This window comes from Lutra lutra, chromosome 5 (genome assembly GCF_902655055.1).
Source record: "Lutra lutra chromosome 5, mLutLut1.2, whole genome shotgun sequence".
In the NCBI taxonomy this organism is placed as follows: domain Eukaryota; kingdom Metazoa; phylum Chordata; class Mammalia; order Carnivora; family Mustelidae; genus Lutra; species Lutra lutra.
This window is the reverse complement of record NC_062282.1, coordinates 43765278-43785553: the sequence shown is the minus strand read 5'-3', so window position 1 is coordinate 43785553 and position 20276 is coordinate 43765278. Positions and strand designations below refer to the sequence as shown.

The 20276-nt window shown below is 49.8% G+C and overlaps 1 protein-coding gene across 2 annotated transcripts in view; it reads left to right on the top strand.

The window, feature by feature from the left end:
• The first annotated feature begins 3065 nt into the window (after nt 1-3065).
• The window catches only part of FAT2 (FAT atypical cadherin 2), a 78280-nt gene continuing 61069 nt past the window's right edge, over nt 3066-20276 (top strand). For both annotated transcript variants that reach the window (XR_007127406.1, XM_047729603.1), the window contains exon 1: nt 3066-3247. The gene's annotated coding sequence lies outside the window, so the exon portion shown is untranslated. The remainder of the gene's footprint in view (nt 3248-20276) is intronic.

Here is a 20276-nt window from a genome sequence, read left to right as displayed (position 1 = left end):
TTAAAGATCTGAGTTCAACACCTGCTTTGTTGAGATAGGGAAACTGAGGTCGCTACAGAGGATTCAGATCAGATGACATTCCTTTCAATGCCTAATGCTGTGTAGGAAACCCTGGTTAGGGCCCACCCAGGTGACGCTGGTGAGGCCAACGAGCAGTCTTGGCTGAGAACCACTGACTTAGACAGAGATCCATTCCTGAGCAGCTTACAGTGGAACGGACCAGCATGAAGTGAAGAGAGGCGCCTAGGAAGTAGAACCCAAAGCAGAGGGTCACACAGGAGGTTCTGTTGGGGGGCTGCAGGGGGTGGGGGATAGATCCAGGGTAGTACAGCCCAGTGGTTCAGGAATTCAGACAGATGGGAGGTTGAAACTTAGCTTAGTCTAGGCCTGTGACCTTGGGCAAGTAATTAAAGCTTTTCGGAGTTCAGTTTCTTCATCTGAAAAATAGAACATGATAACAGTGCCTAATCCACTGTGGTGGTGTTCGGAGAAATGAGATAATCCCTGCAGCTGAGCACTGAGTCAAGTACCTGACATAAAGACTAGCTATTATTGTTACTGTTACTTCTCACCCAGGTCAGGGGCACTGTTGGGGGTGCTCATGGAAGGGAGGTGGCTTATGGGCTGTACCGAGATGGATAGGGACAATCTTCGATGTCCAGGAAGCTGTCCTCGAGCAGTTTCCAAGGTATGCTGGGGGGACACTGAGGAGGCCAATTTCCCCAGTGCATGGGGCACTAGAGGCCGGCAGATGCCCCGGTCAGGTCCTGAGGCCAGGAGGAAGAAGGTCCAGGGCCTGGGTCAGGAGTGACAGGGGAAGTAGAGAGGGGATGAATGTCAGTGGCATTACGGGGTTCTGCAATCCATACCAATATTCATCCCTCTCTTCCCTCCCTAGGCTGCAGGCAGTCCTGGACAGGCTGGAGGCCAGCTTTGGCCCAGATAAGGACCTGAGGGAAGACAGCCGCCTGCCACTCCACACATGACTAGTCAAAGGGCTCATGGGGCCACTCAGCCACCTTCCCTTGGGTTAATGCCTAATCGGCTCAGACTCGGAGACTTGGGCGGCAATCATTCAGGTGGATAATTGCCCAGGTTGGTCTTCCCACTGGAGCTCCCCTCACGCTGCATACCCCCAGGCCTCTCATCCAAGTCTGAGGCAGCTTGCAGGATAGAGGCCTGGGGGATTCTCCCCACTACTGGGGAGCTCCTCTGGATGTCTTGGGCAACATAACACGGCAGCCCGCTTGGCACCATGGTCATCCCCAATGCTAGTGACAGATCCCCAACTGTATGGCCCACAGTGGCTCCATGAATGAATAGCTCCCGAGAGCTGGAAAATAGCCAAGCGCCTCATTACTCCTTCATAAGCACCAAGACCAGAACCTTAATGCTTGCAGTTATCCTTAGGATCCAGCCTGAACTTCTCGAAAACGGCATCCTAGCCATAGAATCAAGCTTCAGTTGTGGTCACATGGCAGAGAAAATAGATCTGTTCTGAGCAGCCCCAGGAATTACCAGCCTATTGAACAATCGAGGAAACAGAGACTTAGCAAATTCAAAACATCTGCCTTGGGTCACATAGCCACTATAATAGTAGTAATAATACAGATATGTAGAATTCTTGTTTATTGTCCAGGTTCAAGGGTTGCGGCTCAGCTGAACATCAGATAAAGATGCCAAGAGTCAGAACTGACTGATGGGAGAGGTAATGAGCTCCCTATAATTAGAAGTATGCAAGCAAAATCTCACTTACTCATCAGGGAAGCTGCAGAGGGGCTGCAAGTCCTAGGGAGTGGGGAGGGAATTGGATAGGATGGTTGTAGAGCCATTTTCAGCCCTGGAGGGTGGGGGCGGGAACTGTTTCATTTACCTCTACATCCCCAGCACCAGGTACAGTCCCTGGAAGAGTATAGGTATAGAGCCTCACACAACACAAGCAAATGAATGCATTCTGTAACTAAAAAGCACAGCAGTGAGAGAGGGAGAAGGGCTAATTCCTGTCTGACTTTTCTTCCCTTCCCTTAAAACACCAGTTCTCAGCACAGCAAGCACATTAGAGTCATTTGGAGAATGAGAGCAGAATGGCGCCCCATAAATTGTACCAAAACTAAGATGTCCTGCTTCCCGGTGAGACGCAGGCTCTGTGCCTGGCACTTCACATACATTATCTATCCCATGAATCTGCACAACCTTATGAAGCCAGGATTCTTGTTACCGCCCCCCCCCCCCCCCATTTCACAGATGGGGCAGCCAGAGCTTGGAGAGGATAAGCCGTTTACGAAGAAAGTCATAGCTAGTAACAGTAAGAAGAAGAATTACCAGGAGACTTGGGGGAGACTTTCTCTGCTAAGTGACTTCCATTTAACCTTTATCTCACTGAGTCCTCATGAGGTAAGAGTTACTGTTTACTCCCATCTTTTCTTTTCTTTCTTTCTTTTTTTAAATATTTATTTATTTGACAGACAGAGATCACAAGTAGGCATGAGGCAGGCAGAGAGAGAGGAGGAAGCAGGCTCCCCGCTGTGCAGAGAGCCCAATGCAGGGCTCTATTCCAGGACCCCGGGACCACGACCTGAGCCAAAGGCAGAGGCCACAACCCACCAAGGTACCCAGGCGCCCCACCCCCATCTTTTCAAAGAAGGAAACTGAGGCTCTGACTCAGTATCTCACCCAAGGTTCCTGAGCTCCTAGGTGGCAGCACTGGGGTTTTGAATCTGACCGGGGAGGGTCTGGGATCTCGGCAGTGTCAGGGAGGAATGTGGAGGAAACACTGGCCGAGAGCTGAGCAACCCAGGTCCTTCCCTAGTCCCCTCATGGTCTCTGTGTGTCCCCCCCAAGAGTACTACCTGCCTAGGGCCTCAGTTTCTCCTTCTGTCAAACCTAGGAGGGAGGTGGAGATGGGCGTCATTTCTTAGCAACTTTCCAGCCCTCATTTTCCATGACTCGATTCCCCACTGAGTTCTGGGCCACAAACCAGTTGGCTTCCTCCTTCCCTCTCCGTGAGACAGAGAGCTGGCAGGAGGGGGATGATCCGCCTCAATTCTCCCACCTCCTTTTTCCTCCTCCTCCTGGGCTGGGACACACCTACTCAACTTTCTCAGCAGCCTCCTCGGAGTGCGAGTGCACCGGGCTTTCCTGCTCTGTCTCTGCACCTCCCTCGGGAGCCTGTCAGCCCGGTGTGTGTGGAAAGGGCTCCAGCCCAGCAGCCCACCCTGGGGCACCCTCCCCTACCTGAAGGGCGTAGGTAAGGACGGCTGGAGGATGGGAGGTTGGGGGAGGGGGTTGCGAAGCGAATCCATTCTTGTGCCTTGTTCCAGAGCAGGTGGGGGCGTTCCAAGGCTCTTGGAAGGTGGGGACGGGACCAGGATTTGAGAGGGGCAGGCATGGTGGGGGTAGGGAAACCTGGGCCCGAGGTGCCTACGTACACTGAATGAAGCCAGAGATGTAGCCAGCCCAAGCCTGGGGGCTGGGGGCTTGGGGCCCAGGAATGGACAAGGCCAGGGTTTTTGATCTCATGAAAGAGCAAAGTCATATTTGCACGTGTGAAAAGTTGGAGTTATGTCCTTGGAAGAATGAAAGCGTCCGCGTGGGCTTTCTGGGGCTGAACCTTCCGGGGGGTGTGGTGACATTTTCCTACATCCTTTAAGTGGGGAAGTGCTGCGGCCAGGGAACCAAGAGGTGCTGGTTTCTTGTGTGTGTCCAGGGGGGCAAAGGAGTCCTATTACAGAAAGCACCTGGTGTGGAGGAGGGAAGGAGTGCCCGAGGGACAGTCAGATAACCTGGCCGGCCCTGGCTCCTGTGTGGCTCTTGAGGCACTCTGATTAGAACCTCAGCTTTCCTGGCTATAAAAGGAGGGTGCTCACCATCTGTAAGGGCTGTAAAAGGCTGTGAGTCTGAGAGGCACCAGGGGCAGCCCCGGTGCCGGTGCCGGGTGAGTGGGAGCTGTTCTGTCCCCGTCTTGGGGGAAGCAGGAATCTGATGCATATCTTTGGAGGCAGGTGAGCTGGAGTGGAACGCTGAACAGAGCCACCAGGCCAGAGTTCAGCCCTCCACTGGAGAGAGGGTGCGCTATATGTCCCAACGTGGGGAGCAGCAGAGCACGCTGGCGTTTGCCCAGGGCTCGGAAGGGCTACCTCTGTCCCCTGCCACATTCCGGCGCTGGTGGCCTCAGCTCGGAGAGAGGAAGGAGGCAGAGAAGCAGGCTTGGGGTTCCTTTTACAGATGGGGAGCTGAGCCTGGGCAGACTAACAGAGCCCTCCACTCAGAACACTACTAACTGCTACTGTTACTGTTGGTACTTGCTGGATGCTTCCTGTGTTCAGGACTGGGCTGAGTATGCACGGTCATTTGAAAATCGTGAGTTTTTGAAGGAGGTTGGAAAGAGCATTTCATGATTCATGTCTCTGTAACTCACAGGCTGTGTGCTCTAAGATGGTTCCATACCTCTTTGGGCCTATTTCCCTACATATAAAATAAAGGTGGCTCAATTAATATTATGATCCATTCTTGACAGCTTCACCCAAGTAAGCCTGTTGGGTAGGCAAAGCAGGAATGGCTGTCTATGTTGCAGATGAGGGACGCGGGGCAAGCTCAGGTTTCCCCCAGTGTTCTCCATGGACCACAGGTTATACCGTGGCAGGGAGGTGCCGAGTCCATGACATTGGCTAGCCTGACAGAGTGCAACAGTGACACCCCCCTCCGCCAGGAGCTCCCAGGGCCTCAGGTTTCTCATCTGTAAAATGGAAGAGGAGCTAGAGGGAGTCAAGTTCTCTCTGGAACCCCCCTGTGATTCCATGACTCTTAGGGTTCTCCTTAAGGACTCAGGCAACAGACCCAGAAGCGCAGGGACATTCTCTCCAGCCCCTCTGTATCAGCTGTGGCTATGCCTTCTACAGGGAGGTCGGCCAGGCTCACTCTACATCAGTCCTCTGTGAGTTGGGCCACCACGCTCCTGTCCCTGCACACTCTCTCTTGGGTGCAAATGAACTCACCTCAGGCTAGAAGTTCTCCTTCCAGCTGCCCCATGGTATGCCACGGTGCTGGCACTCCTGCTGGCTAGGTGGGGCCAGGTAGGAGAGAATGTGGGGCAAGGGCCATGTCTTGAAGAAAACCAGGCAATGATGTCGGTATGATCAGGGACCTTCTGTACCCCCTGGATGGGCCTTGCCTTTTGGGCTCCTTCGGAACTGGACTGGGCAGAGCCTCTGGAATTTCCCATGCTTCCTGGGTTCCCAGCACAAGCAGAATTGGCTCAGAATCTCAAAGCTACTCTTTCTATGGCTAATGGTCTTAATGCTTACATTTATAATGAGGGTTTCTAGACAGGCTTACAAAGACACGTGTGCATTCAAATCCTGGATGTTATTAGTTGTGTGACCTGGGCCTCAACTTCTCTAAACCTCAGTCTCCTAACTGGAGAAAGAGGGCTAATGATAGTCCTTTTCTCAGAGATGGATGTGACATTTAAGTGAGTTCATGCAGGTAGCATACAGGGTCGTATTCATTACGCTCACAGTCATCAGGTAACCAGCTCTCTCTGCCTCCCCTGGGTGGAGACCAGCTCACAGCTCCCTGAAGTCTTCCTTCGTAAGACAAATCAGAGTTGCAATTATTAATTATTTGAGGGTTCTTTTAGTTTTTTTTTTTTTTTTAAAGATTTTTATTTATTTATTTGACAGATGGATCACAAGTAGGCAGAGAGGCGGGCAGAGAGAGAGAGAGGAGGAGGAAGCAGGCTCCCCGCTGAGCAGAAAGCCGGACGTGGGGCTCGATCCCAGGACCCTGAGATCATGACCTGAGCCGAAGGCAGAGGCTTTAACCCACTGAGCCACCCAGGCGCCCCGAGGGTTCTTTTTGGACACTCTCTCTCCTACTATGTGTTGCTTACTGCTCTGGCCCCCGTGTCCAGCACAGCGCCTGGCCCATCAAAGATGCTCATTGCATAGCTGCTGAGAGAACACATGAATCTTTATCTCTAATTCGTAGATGAGAACTGTCACTTAGAGGAACTAAGCATTAGCCTGACCCATCACAGGTCAATAAGAGCGGGGCACAGAAGGATCCTTAGAGATAATCGAATCAGACAGATGGAGGTGCCACAACCTGGCCAGAGAAGGCTGAGTCCTTGGTTGAGGTCACACAGCAAGTGAGCGGGGAAGGCAGGACTACTCCCCAGACATTTTCACTCACCTTTGCCCCTCTCTGTTGAGCCCGGTTCAGGAAAGGGCATTGCTTCCTAGTCAGGTCATCCATCTAGGAGGCGGGCGAATCATCTTCACCTCCGCAGAACACAATTTGGGATCCATAACCAGGATGATGGCTAGATTGAGTTGCCCTTCAGGGGATTGGGGACATAAACCTCATCAATCGGAGCCCTGCCCCAACGCTAACCAGCACACACACACACACATAGGCACACGCACGTGCATGTGCACACCACTCCATCACTACCGCCCGCGACTTGGCAGGTATCTGTATCTGTACAACTAGAAGGGTCCTCAGGAGTTCCCTGAAGTCTCCGAGAATCGTTGGTCCCATTAATGGATGGAACCATAGATTCTGAATTATTTGCCTCAAGTCACCAGTTTGTAATGCTGTCCTGGGTTGTTTGCAGCCCTCAGGGAGCCATTGCTGAGCACGGGATTTAAACAGGGAAGGGGGAGCTCTCATTTACCGGCCTTTCTGTGTGCCTGACGCCAGGTTAGACCCGTGCACAAGGACCTTCTGTTCTGCATAACGGCCCTGCAGGCCAGTAGGCCCTACCCAGTAGCTCTTCCTCTGATTTTCTGTGTGGAGAAAGGAGACACTCAGAGAGGCTCAACCACTTCCCGTCCATTCCACAGCTTCTGTCCTCTGGGCACTGACTTCACGACACCTAATGAGTGTGAGCGTGTGTCAGGCCCCCAGAGATTCATGGTCGGGGGAGGCAGGCCTATTAATGGACGGTTTAGTACCTTGAGGGAGGTAGTAAAATAAAGGCAAACTCAGACAGGCCTGGGGGCCCAGAAGTGATAGTCAGCCCAGTTATAGAGTCAATGAAGGAAGGCTTCTTAGAGGAGCTGGCATTTAGTATCAGTTTTGAAGTCTGAATAACGAAAATGAGGAAAGGCAATTCAGAAAGAGAAAGTAGCATGTGTCAAGGTAGGGCAAGTGTGTGCAGGAAACTATCAGCTGGGTGGAGAATGGTCCGAGTGTGCCCTGAGAGATAGGATGAGGCCAGGTCACTGAAGGCCCTATGTGACAGGCCAAGGAGTATGAAAGAGGTGATGCTTTAAACATTTTCCAGTTTGGAGCCTGTGGAAGAGAGAAAATCCCTCCCCTTCTCTCAGTCCTGAGTCTTTTTCCCGTTCCTGAGACTGGAGGGGCCCCTGCGAGGCACCTATCCATCCCCTTGCTGGGGGCAGGAAGCCCACAGTGGAGAATTCTCCATTACCCAGTTCCCGTTGAGCTCCAATGCCCACAGCAGCTGGCCTGGGTGCAAGCCGAGCAGGAGTGTACATGCCTGCTGTGGGGTAACCTTAGTGTGCGTGTGCTCACGCGTCCCAGGTCAGGGCTGCTGTCTGTACCTGCGGCGTCCTCTTTCCTCTGGATCCTCTTAGCAAATGCATGACTGTGTGGCACAAAATGCAGGATTTTAGATGCGCCAGGAGCTGAGCCTTGGGAAGTGGCCAAGCTTGATACCAGTATTGTGCCAGGGTTGGGCACATGAGCTCTGGAGCCAGGGTACTCCAGCTCCAGTCCTGCCTGCACTGCTGTCTGTGACCTCGGACACATCACTTCACCTCTCTGGGTGCTCATCTCATTCCCCGAGATGAGCAGGGTGTACAGCGCTATCCACCTCACAGAAGTTGTTAGCATAGCAGCCAGCACATATTAAAAACTTGCTAAACATTAGCTACTGTGACAGATTTGGGGGCTCCTGAAGTCTTGGGAATTGGTGCAAGAGAATCATAGCATTTTGGAAAATTCAAATCCTAGAATCTCAAACTCTTGGAAGCACATAATTAGAAGAACCCTATTGGATCCCTCGTGTAAGTCTCCACTCTGTATTGATTCCTTATATAGCGTCTCCAATGTGCTCTCTTTTCCTTCTTGCACACATTCAAGAACAACATGCATCACTTGTAAGTTACAACTTGACGAATTTTGCTAAGTGAACACAACAGTGACTAACCAGCAACCAGAGCAAAAACAAACACCCCCAGCTCCCCAAGAGCCCTCCTGATGCTCCTCGCTAGTCACTCTCCCATCCCCTCCTACACACAAACATGATGATTACCCAGCCAGGGGGGCTGTTGTCAAATACCTTCTTGTGGGGTTATGTACCATCGTTAGGAGGACTCTGATTATTAGAGAGGCTCAGTGAGGTAATTTGGAACTTGTAAATGAAACTTTACCTTTGAGTTATTTTTACTGTCCTATTTCAGTGGTAGCCTAGTTTAGGGCTGAGCTACCCAAATGCCTAGGGCTGTTTTTAAAAATAGAGATTCCTGGGGCCCCTGGGTGGCTCAGTGGGTTAAAGCCTCTGCTTTCGGCTCAGGTCATGATCCCAGGGTCCTGGGATCGAGCCCCGCATTGGGCTCTCTGCTCAGCAAGGAGCCTGCTTTCCTTCCTCTCTCTCTGCCTGCCTCTCTGCCTACCTGTGATCTCTGTCAAATAAATTAAAAAAAAAAATACAGATTCCTCAGCCCCATCCTGCATCTACAGCACTAGAATGTGGGATCTGGGTGTGGGGCCAGGGAATCTGCATTTTTAACAAGCTCCAGGGGACTCCAGGTGAGGTCCAGCTTGATTTGGGAACCACTAACTAGTGTTTCAGAGCTCAGACTCTGTTTTTCCAATCCACATGCCATCTTGCTGGATATTGACTTGGGACAAGGCACTTGGATTCCTGATCCTTAGTTTTTTCATCTGTAAAATGGGGATAAAATGATAGCACCTCCATCCTTGGGTTGTTGAAGGACTCTGACATCCACAGACATAGCTAAGTGATGAAGCTACCATCGGTATGGCTATTCCTGAGAAAAGCCCATGTGGTGTAGCCCAAGGAATGTTGGACTTGGTATCTGAAGACTTGTGTTTGAGTCCTGACTGGGCCACTTGCTAGCAGTATGACTTTGGCCAAATCTTCTGACCACCTCCCCACCTCCAGGTCTCAAATTCCTTATCAATCAAATGGAAATACTTTTTGCTCCCCTCATAGGGTCTTTGAGGGGATCAAACAAGAAAATAGACTGGAAAACTGCTCCGAGGATAGAAAAATGCTTCAGGAAGTAAACCCCAGCGAATGGGGACTCAGCTGAACCTGGGAACCTGGTAGAAAGCGGACTTGCCTTGCCCTTGTGGTTCTGTGGAGGGCGGGCCGGATGGGGGTGGAAGAGGGAGCTGCTGAGTCGTTAGTGTTCCACGGTCCTGGTATGCCCTGGCACAGCTCCTGTGCCTCTTGGTTTCTGAGAACTGTCTCCTTCCTGGTCCTGGGGCAGGAAGAATCCAAAATCCTATAAGCAATGAAATCCTGCGCCATGTGCCATATTCAGAATGCTTTTATTATTTCAATGTCTTCCCTTTTATTAGAAGTTCTTTGAAGTCCTTTACTAGCATTTCCAGAAAACATTTTAATGAAGTATAATATGCATACAAGAAATGCACAAATCATAAGTGTATGGCTCAATGACCTTTACAGAAACTAACCAGTTCCCAGATGAAGAAACAGAACATTGCCACCATTCCAGAAATCTCCTTTGTGCTCCTTCCAGTCACTAACACCCTCACGAGGGCGACTTGATCTTACTCTAATCCACAGATAAGTTTGCCTTTATGTAGTTAGAAGAGTACACCATGCATTCTTTTGCATATGGCTGCGTTTGCCCCAGACTATGTCAGTGGGATTCATCCGTATTTTTGCCCAGAGCAATACTTCATTTCTGTCGCTGCTTAGTATTCCCCGAGATGAGCATCCTACATTCGGCTCTTGGTGGACGGACGTTCAGGGTGTTTCTACAGCGGGGCTATTATAATAGTGCTCCTCTGAAGATTCTGTGTGAGTCTTCCGTGAGTGTACGTGAACACTTCTGTTGTGTATCCTAAGAGTGGGACGGCTGGGTCATGAGGTGTATATATGTGGATGGAACCCTTTCGTTTTCCGGTTCATTTCTATTCCCTGCAAGTGGAACATGGTTCATGGGGCTGAGTGTCTATCTGGAAGATAAACAGACCTGACCACAGCAAGACAGTCGCCTCTGGGATGCTGATGCACAGGGAGATCTGCAGACTCAGAGATTCTCGGTCAAAGTCGGACACAGGAATCAGACCTGTCACTTTCCCTATCCTGTCTGCTCTTCTAATTGACGCTAGAGATAACCTTGTGTCTGCTTTGCCCGAGGGCCAGTGGAACACTGGCAGACCACCTACAGGGGACGGCGTGCACTTGAGTGCACACAGTCCTACTCAATCAGACTTCTCGAGATGAGGCTGTGATCTTTAACCCACTGACATTTGAGAAGCACTTCTTAGGAGCTTCCCCACCTCTCTGCACTGGGGCCTAGGAGAGGATCACATATGGGATACCCACTTTGAAAGGAGGCACGGTAGAACACAGGATCTTAATGGAAGAGATGACCTTATTCAGCAGATCCCAAACACCAGTCCCAACAGAATCACCCTGGGAGCTTGTTAAACATCTATTCCTGAACCTCACCCCTAATGATTTTGTTTAGTAGATCTGGGGTGGGCTGGCAAATATGTCTTTTTAACCCCCACCCCCTTAGTGGGAACCACTAGTTCCATTCAGTGGTCAGCCCTGTCTGGTGAGAACACAGTGGGCCCAGTGGTTCTGTTCTGTGTCTGCCATGGAAGAGTGGAGCAGAGTCACTGTGGGAAAGAGGAAATCGGTATGGACTGAGCTCTGGGGGCTTGAGCTTGGAACTCCAGGCCTTGGCCTGGAGCCTACCAGCAGATACTGGTTTACATTTCATTAGTATGCACCTTGCTGCTCACAATCATCCCTAACCCTTTCCTGCCTCTAGCTTGCTGTCAGGTTCAGCCAGCCACACTGCACTGACAGGGGCCTCAGAGAGCGGAACCTCCAGTCATGTCCCACTGCTAGAATGCCGCTCCCTGCCTGCCCGGGCCTGCCTGCCTGCCGGCTTTGTGCTAGGCAGTTCTGCTCAGAGTGGTTTGGACTTGGCTGGACGGACAGCACGGCTAGGCTGGGCCAGGCCAGAGGGAATGGGATGGAGAGGGAGGGCTGGAAATAGAGCTTTTGCTGAGAATCTGTGTTTGCAGGGCTGAGAGGACACATGGTTATGTGATCCCTCTCCTCTCCCAAGTGCTATTTCCAACCCGGGGCACAGAGAGGCAGGTGATCAGGTCACACACAGGTGATTTGAATTTTAATCCCGCCTTGGCCACATGCTGGCTGTGTGCATTGGAAGTTAGGGAACCTCTCTGAGTCTCATTTACCTCATCTGCAAAATGAGGATAATTATAGGGTTGCTGTGAGCAAGTTTAAAAGCTGTAATGCATGCCGAGAGCTTACTATGGGGCCTCTCTGCATAGTAAATGTTCAATAAATGTTAGCTGCGACCAGTGTCTACCTCTGTAAACATTTTGTCTTCCCCAAACCTCACCATCCTCCGGGCATCATTCGACCATAGCTTAGTGGAGGGTTAGCTCTGCTAAAGGCTGGAGAGCAGGGACCCGTCCCAACTCCCCGATAAACAAGTGGAGGTCCCGTAAAATGAGGGGGTTTTGCTCAGCTCCCACTGGGTCCCCTGGTTGGCCTTCTAATGGGTGAATGAGGACCCTTGACCCCAAAGGAGTGGGGCTCATTTTCATCACAGTGTTTGCAGGTGTGATGGTGTGTGTGATTGTGTGTGTGTGCAGGTGTGAAGGTCCTGTGTGAGCCATTGTGAGGACGGTTTTAGGCCCTTCATCTTAATTAAGCTTCACTACACCCTGATGATTATCTTCTCTAATTTACATGTGAAGAGACTGAAACTCGGTCAGGATGACTAGTTTACTTCAGGTCACACAGCCAGCAAGGGTCAGGTCACAAACCCAGGCTGGACTCAAACCCGGCGGCCCGAGGCCGGAGCCTGAGCCAGTGACCACCCTGTTCGATGGCTCTGACAGTAGCCTCCCCACCCCCCGGGGGGGCCTGACTTGGAGGTAGACCTGACCGGGAGTGGCCACGGGGAGGGAGGGGGGGCGATGGTATCATGAACGAGGAGTGATGAGAAGCTTCCATTCCAGCAGCTTCTCAGAGCCAGCTAGGAGGAACAGGGGCCACTTGACTGGTGGCTATGGGGCCTGGGAAGGCAGTTGTGTCCCGGATAGAGAGGGGAGCTGTGTGAATGGCCTTATGCAGATTACAGAGGACGGGGCCTGGAGAGGCCAGCCCAGCAAGCCAGTGTCAGGATGAAAAAGATCAGGAAATTCACGTTGTTGGGTGCGTCCCCAACATTCTCCACTTTCTGTCTTCACTGCCACCTCATACCCACCACACTGCCCCCCTCATCCTCTGACTGACATCACACGATTAGCTCTCTGCACCCACTGCGGGGTGGGGAAGATGATGGGAATAGAAATTACTCCCTTTTTTTCTTTTTTGAGAGAGAGAGAGTGCACGTGCATATGAGCAGGGGGAGCGGCAGAGGCAGAGAGACAGAGAGAGTCTTAATCAGGCTCCACGCCCAGTGCAGAGCCTGAAGCAGGGCTTGATCTCATGACCCCAAGATTATGACTTGGGCTGAAACCAAGAGTTGGACGCTTAACTGACTGAGCCACCCAGGTGCCCCAGAATAGAAATTATTCTTATTATTTTGATGCTGTTCAGGCTGCTGCTTAAGCTTTGTTACAGACCATCGCAAGGAGAGAAGGGATATCACAAAGACCCGTGTGTGTGTGTGTGTGTGTGTGTGTGTGTGTGTGTGTGTGTGTGTGTGTAGAAGGGTGCTATGGCAAGGAGCTCCTGGAACATAGGCTGGGACTGGTACACATACAGAGAATAGTTCCCTCTTTCCACAGATTCTTTTTGAACACCTAGTGTAATAGTAGTAACATTACTGTATTTTTACAATAGTAATAATTGATAATAGTAATAACACTAGCTACTTTCTGTGCGCCTGGCACTATGCTAAATGTTGTCCATGCAGAAGCTCATTAAACCCTCCATGACGTAAGAACTGCTATCACCACATCACAAATGGGGAACCTGAGGCTGAGATAGACAAAACCATCCCCTACATACAAGCAGAGGCAGGATGGAGGCCAGGTCTGACCCTGAGGCCTGGCTCCTTACCCATGCAGTCTTCTCCTGGCTGATGACTTTGTGGGTTACCGAGGAGCCTGCAGGTTGGGAGAAAGGCTGGGTTGGGGGAGCAGCTTGGTCAGTGCGGAGAGCCCGGGAGAGGGAGACTGGGATCCGGTTCTAGTTGTACCCACTGCTGCCATATGTGATTTAATGCAATGCCTTCCCTCCCCTGGGCAGAGTTTTCCCATCTTTCCAAACAGATTAGACTTCAAATCGTTTTCCAACTGTGCCCTCAGGAGGCCTGAGGCTTGTGGTCACAGAGATGCCTGGGAGGGTGGACGTGGCGGCAAATGGGATGCAGGGCTCTGCAGCCCCAACTCACATCTACCACAGCACCGGCTCAGTGGGATCCACTTTACAGAATGATAATGATGATCTAACAGTAACAACAGCTAACATTTACTTCGTGACTGCTGGGTGCTATGCACTGTGTTAAACATTCAACGTGAACCATCTAGTCAAACCTTCCAAACCACTGTCTCAGGTGGGTTCGCTTATTCTCTCCCTTTTAAAGATAAGGAAAAGCAGAGGCTCAGAGGTCAGGTTACGTACCCAAGGTCATTCAATTTGGAACTTGGTGTCCCTATGTCTGAAAACTCACCCCTTTGCAAAGGATTCCACTGGATCCGAGTGGCAAGAAGCACAAACGGAAGTGCCCCCATAGACGAGGCTGTGTAGCCGGGACGTTCCAGCCTCTGCAAGCAGCGCTGCTTTCTGGAAGAGGCTCTCCAGTTCCCTGGGCGAGTCTGTCCCATGACTTCAGAATACAACCTTCCACCCTCCCAGAGAGCCACCCCAAACCTAGACCTTCAGGACAGCCTTTCTCCCCCTTTCTACCTCTCCTCCCATGCAGGGATCTCCTAGTGCCTTTCCAGCCAGGAGGAGAAAATCGACGGTTCCCGCGGGCCTTCCTACAAGGCTGACTTCCCACTCATGTCCCCATCTGTCCCAGGGCACAAATGTAGAACCTAGAGGAGTTGCTCAGTTCCCCTGCTTGGCTCTCAAGCTTCTAATCGATAAGTATCATTCTCCGCCCTGCTGAGTGGGAGCTGGTTTTCATCTTACAAACCACTGTGGCCAGAGAGCCCCCCAAGAAATGGGGCAGGACTCCTCCCCTCCTGCCTCTCCTCGCGAGCCCACTGCTTCTGGGGTGCCTTGGGTTCAGGGAGTTTTCAGCTCCAAATGCAGAGCCCGTGGATCCATACGGGATCCCAAGAGGAAGAGACTTTGCTCCCTCTGGGCCTCACTGAGGGTCAGGGTCCGCAAATCAGAATGCCTGCAGCCAAACTGTCCTCACAGTGTAGACAGAAATGTGAGCATGAACGGGTTTCTCTTCCATTAGAAAATTGACCTTGATGACAAACAGTAGCTTAAAGATCCTCCGTGTCTGGAAAGCAGTCTCACGACTTTGGAGTGTGCACGACCTCCTTGCTCCTGCCTTGGGGACTCTGCACTGCCTGTTCTTTTCTGTCTGAAACCCTTTCTCAAGAAGACTCTGTAGCCCTTGCCCTGCTCAGATGTCACCTTGTCACTCTGATTTATCATTCCTTCCTTTCTGTTACTAGAAGAGAATCCCCACACAAGCAGGGACCTCATCTGTCTTGTTTTCTGTTCTGGAATGCCCTCACAGGGTGGGCCTCAATAAATAAGTATTGAATGAATGAATGAATGAATGAATGACTTTGGCAGAGAAGGCCCAATAATAAAACATTTTCTCATCCTTCTCCACTTTGTCCCTTTGTGTCCTCAAAACCCAGGCGCCTGGAAGCCCTTTGTTTTCTTCACATATCCATCTCCCCACGGTCCCATCAAGATGTTCATGGGTCCTAAGCATCATAGCCCCTTCATCCATAAAAAAATATTAGACGTTATATCTTACGGTAATGTCGGTATAAAGATAAATATATTTTTCTATATGAAAATATTTCCTTGAACCTAAAAGTTTGTTTTCTTTCTTCTGAATTTAATAGAAATTCAGAAATTCAGAAACATTTTCAGGGGTCCCTAAAAGTACCATGAGCCTTGGGGTGCCCACTTGGGTGTGCCTACCAGATGGAGGGACCCTGTATCCTTCTCTGAATCCCAAGCATCCTTGGTTCCTGGTTCCTGTGCCACGTTCTCTAGAGCTGAGGTGGCCAATACAGTAGCCAGGAGTCATGTGTGGCTATTTAAATTTAAATGAAATAAAATTACAAACTCAGTTCCTCAGTTGTACCAGCCACATTTCAAGTCCTTGATAGCTACAGATGGCTAGGGCTCCCATCCTGGATGTCTCAGATATAGAACATCCCCACCATTGCAGGAAGTTCTTTTGGAGAGTGCTGTTCTAAATAATTGGGTCCAGCTACACCAGCCCTCTCTGAGTCTCTCTTCTTGGAATATGGATCCCAGGTCTTGGATGGCACTTGAATCCATCACCTATTAGGTGGATGAACCTGGGCAGAGCCTTCAAATTATCCAAGCCTCAGTTTCTCATTTACAAAATGAGGGTCATACTAAGTGTCATAATAATGATGGTGATGTTGGTACAATAATTAACTTGCATTGAGTATATTCCAGTGCTGGCTGTTTGTCATGCATTGACTCATTCAGCCTTCTCAGCAACTTCATGAGATTGGAACTTAGACCATATCCCTGGGACCAGAGAGGTGACATAACTGCCCAAGGTCACACAGCTGGTGAATGGGAGAGCTGGGATCGGAAACCAGGTCTATCTGACTTCAGAGCCCACTTTCTTGACTATCTATTCTACCCAGTGCTGCACCCCTTCCCTCAAAGCCAAGTGAGATAATGCATGCAAATTTTTTTAACTTAAAGATTACGTTTAGATATGATGCATATTTTGTCATCAACAACAGTATCAGAATACTAATGACGAAGGGACCCCCCCCAGTCCCAGGTCTCTTTCCCCCATGACCTAAGTAAGGACTTCCTTCATCAGTCAGCTCTGCCTTCTAATTTCAGGCGTGGGCAGGCCTGACCTTTGACAGCTATCTTGAGGGCCTCTCAGTCCGCTGGTGGTTTGGGCTGCCATTTACCAAGCCATTACTGGTCCTAATAAGGTGTTCCTCTGCGTCTTTTCCTCCCTGCACATTCACCTATCGTATTATCTGTCTCCCCTGCAGCCCTGGGAAGTAGGTAGGAGTAGCTATTATTATCTTCAGTTTACAGACAGATAAAGTGAGGTTCAGAAGAGGTTCTGTGGCCTTTCCAAGGTCATACAACCCATCAAGGGCTCAAGCCACTGGTTCCTTCCCTGCTTATGTCCAGTTCTTTGACTGATTTTGTTACAGGAGGACCCGGCAGGGGCTGCCTACAAACTAGCAAGTGACTCAAGGGGTTCATCCAAGTTTCTGAGAAGTAAATCAAGCCTCTCTTCCCACAGGGAATTCCAGTTGGCTTAATCCCATAGAGCTGCTGTTCCAGCACCGTCCACACCAGATTGGGAGTCTTGAATGGAAAAATCTCCTTTTTGATCTGATATAAGACCTCAGCATGTAATTCTCTTCTGGTCCTGCTGCTTCTCAAAAATCTTTAGTGGCTCCCTACTACTAAGAGGAAAAATAACTTCAGCAGCTAAAGACTTCATGACTAGCAGCTACCTAGAATGTCAATATTCTTTCACTGATGATTTTAATTCTGGTTCAAAGGCACCATCCGTCCTCTCCCTCCCCGTCTTTCAGCTATTGTCACAAGTAGAATATACTTAGGATTCTTTCTTGAGAGGGAGCAGAAGCCACCCCTAACACTGATGCTTGAGGCAGACACCATGGAGGGAAGGCGAGTGGATCAGAAAATACTTACTAAGGTCACCCAAATCCACAGTAAGTTTACATTTTGATTTCGGGGGGAGTGTGGACATTCTCTAATCCAGAAAAAATGAATCCAGGGCCTCTTTTTCTCATGAAAGGCTCTCCAAACTTTAAATAATATCTCATCTCATTGTTTCTTCCTACAGCTTAGGAAATCCAGAGCACCCAGGTTCAGGAAGTCTGGCTGTGTGTTTTCAGTTCAGCCACTACCTTTCTGGGTGGTCTTGGGTGTGCTGTGCAAATCTCAGTATCCCTTATCTGTGAAGTGGGAGTAAAAGGGCAGATGTGCTTCCTAGGAGTATTAGGCGACTACTAATGAATATTTGGGACATGCTACGAAATGGGATGGTGTTGGGCCATGAGGGAGAATGTCCTCACTGGTCTGTGCCTGGGCACTTCTGGGAAGGACATGTGTGTGTGTGTGTGTGTGTGTGTGTGTGTGTGTGTGAGGGGGGGGGGTGGGATTCACTTCCAGAAACAAAGCCTGACAGTTTAGAGAAATCTGGTAAAAGCTTCTTTAGTGGGAGTTTGATTTGACTTTGAATTCCTCCGAGTACATCTGATTCCCCATGGAAGGAACAGAATTAGTCACAGACTTCTAGAACTAAGGACTAAAGTCACTGCACATGGGCCATTACAAATATAGATCATAGTGCATTAGAATCCTAGTGTATCCAACTGTGTGTCTTAGGACTTTTTTATGACAGGACACAGGACACTGGAGAAGCAGAGCCCCAGCTTCTCAGATCTGGAGGGGCTCCTAGAGGCCATCTATCTAGTTATTCAAACCTGCGCTCCCCAGTGGGGGTGAGGGGCAAGACTGTGGGCAGGGCCCTAGCCCTCAAAACCCCTGCTCCTAATAGCGTAGATCTGCTTTAATCTATTTACAATTTCATTAGGAAAAAAGAGATTCTGCCCCTGAAAGCAATAGAGGGTTTTGAAATCACAGATCCATTCCAGCCCCATTCACCCAACAGATAGCACATCATTTACAGAGGAGGAAAGAGGTTCACAGGGCTTAGGTGACTGACTTGACCAAGGCCACCAGGGAACAAATGACTTTTGACTCAGGTCTCCCAAGAGCCAGGGTAGCTTGTCACAAGGACCATTGTGTAAGCATCAGTGAGTGTGCAAGCCTGATTCAAAGCCAGAGGAAATCCATTCCTCGCTTTAGGGGCTCTTTTAGGGGTTAGTAGAGACCACAGGCCTGCACAGGCCAAAGAATCATACCTGAATGAGTTGGAAAGGACTTTAGAGCTCTTCTCATCTCCCTATCCCCCTAGAGTAGCACCATCCTTCACAGGTGGCTACCCAGACTCTGCCCGCGCTCCTCAGTGAAGAGGAGCTCTGTATTCTGAGACGACTCATTCCAGAATGGCACTGGAGGTCACTAACCAAGAGAACGAGGAAGGAGCTCAGAGCATTGCTCCTCCCACTTGTGCTTAGACTTTTTATCAACGACTTGGATAAAGACACGGATGTCACAACCACCAAGTTTCTGAATGCTGGAATCCAGATTCTTTTTTTTTTTTTTTTAAGATTTCATTTATTTATTTAACACACACACAGAGAGAGAGATCACAAGCAGGCAGAGAGGCAGGCAAGCAGTCTCCCTGATGAGCAGAGAGCCCAATGCGGGCCTCGATCCCAGGACCCCGAGATCATGACCTGAGCCAAAGGCAGAAGCTTAACCCATGGAGCCACCCAGGCACCCTGGAATCCAGATTCTGAGAAGTTGGAGCAGTGAGTTGAAGCACAGGGTGAAATGCATCATAGTCTCATTAAAGTCCTACAGTCCTGAGTTGGAGGAAATCAGCTCATGAAGGACAGATTGGGGATGGTGTAATAATACATCTGAGAGTTTTCATTACCTACAAACACAGCAGTCAGTAGTATGAGCTGGCTGCTAAAAGAAATAGTACTTGGTAACATTTGTTGAAAACTGTGTCACATCTTATATCCAGCATTTATGTACATTAATTTCATTCTCAAAATAGTATTATTAAGGAGAGAAATGAAAATCAGACAGAAAGCCACTTGCTCAAGGTCATACAGCCAGAAACTGTGTGCTATGAACCACTTTCTGCTGTCTTCCCCATCTGGGAGACGGGTCTGGGGATTTCCAAGGAGGCAGATCTGATTTAGACGTATATTCTAAAAGGGTCCATTCATGAGCCCTCACCCTTGCATTTGCTCACACCTGTGCACCCACAAGCCCCATGGCTACCAACTTATTTGCTCATACCATATTGATTCTGTCAAGCAGGCACATACCATTAATGTATCCATGCAACTATTCAAAATTCCCACCTAAGTATGTGTGTGCTCTCTTGCAAATGTGCACATTCACCCACATGCAGATTTTCCTCTGAGTCTGGGGAGCCAAGAACAGGAGGCCCCACCCCAGACAAGCGCCTGCTCGCAGCTTACCAGAACAGCCTGTGGCTGGGCCAGCAAGCTTAGACTCGACCAGAGACAAGAGGCTTCCTGCTCCACTGAGGCACAGGCTGGGCTTTCTCCAGAGGGTTCAGTGGACCCCACCCACACCCCAACCTTAAGCAGGCTTTGATTCAGCCTTGGCTTTGCAAACTAATAATAACTAGTATTTACTGAGTTGTTTTCTATGGGCCAGGAGCTGTGCTAAGTCCATTGACGGGCATGATTTTCTTTATTTAGTCTTTATAAAACCCTAGGAAAGCAGTATTCTTAATAGCCCCATCTTACAGATGAGAAAACAGAGGTTTGAGGAGGTTGACTTCCCCAAGGTTATGTAGTTGGCAAGCAACGGAGCTGGGACTTAACCCCAAAAGGTCAGATTCACAAAGATCCACAGTTTCTCTTTCTGGCAATGTGGTCTGGAGGAAAGAACCTAGCTCTGGTTCTTACCCTATGACTTTGGGCAAGCCCCTTTCTTTCTTTTTTCTTTTTCTTTTTTTTTAAAGATTTTATTTTATTTATTTATTTGTCAGAGAGAGATTGAGAGCAAGTACAAGCAGGGGGAGCAGCAGGCAGAGGGAGAGGGAGAAGCTGACTCTCTGCTGATCAAGGAGCTGGATGTGGGACTCGACCCCAGGACTCTGGAATCATGACGCTTAACTGACTGAGCCACCCAGGCATCCTGGGCATGTCCTTTTCTTTTGGGGGAACTT